This window comes from Penaeus monodon, chromosome 30, assembly GCF_015228065.2.
Source record: "Penaeus monodon isolate SGIC_2016 chromosome 30, NSTDA_Pmon_1, whole genome shotgun sequence".
Taxonomy (NCBI): Eukaryota; Metazoa; Arthropoda; class Malacostraca; order Decapoda; family Penaeidae; genus Penaeus; species Penaeus monodon.
The window spans coordinates 29,619,619-29,620,413 of record NC_051415.1 but is presented as its reverse complement, the minus strand read 5'-3'; the positions used below and the strand labels follow the sequence as shown (position 1 = coordinate 29,620,413).

At 29.8% G+C, this 795-nt stretch overlaps 1 protein-coding gene across 1 annotated transcript in view; it reads left to right on the top strand.

Moving 5' to 3' along the window:
- Positions 1-795, top strand: part of LOC119592688 (vesicle transport through interaction with t-SNAREs homolog 1A-like) — a gene marked incomplete in the record, with an annotated part of 13,837 nt that overhangs the window by 4,198 nt on the left and 8,844 nt on the right.

Sequence of the window (795 nt, the reverse complement as noted above, 5' to 3'; positions counted from 1 at the left end):
TAAATGATGAAATTGCATAAAGTTCGTCAGTAGAATATTACCACCCAAACAAGTAGTTGAAAATAACAGTCAAAGATGTTTGGATAAAAAATACACATTTATTATATAAAATTGATGAAATTGATCTAATATTGATTTTGATTCATAGATATTAGTTACACCAAAAGTTATGTTGGAATAATTAACAGTTTAAAAGGATGTTTGGATATAATATAGATATAGAATTTTATTATGATATTTGTTGTGTAAATATGATATATTCCGATAATATTTGACACCAGTTTGGCTAACCACAGTTCTCTTTTTTCATTGTCCTGAATGTGTTTGGTGTTCAGGGTTACCCATCAAGCACTGTCTGTATATGTCTGTGTTGGGGAAAGACACTGTTTGATCATTACTCCTAATAAATTCAATATTTTTTAATGTATGTAGTCATTTGATATTCTTTTGGTATGACTTACAAGCACAAATATTAAGTTGGAAATAGAAATTGACAGATATTAATATAATGAAATTAGTAAAGCAGAAAACAAACTGAATAAATGTAATAAAGAACACTGGATTGATGATATTGAACTGACAACACCATTGAAAGAAAAGAGAAAGAATAGTGAATTATTGAGGAAGGATTCAAGGGAAGATAGGTCAGCTAAAAGCTAAAAGAGAGGGGTAGGGTAAGGGGACCAATAAACATGTACAGTTGTTGTCATATATCATGTAGCGTTGCAGGAGTATGGGAAACAAATGCAAAAAAGGGATATAGTTTCTAGGTTTTGCTTTGTATATAGGATTCTG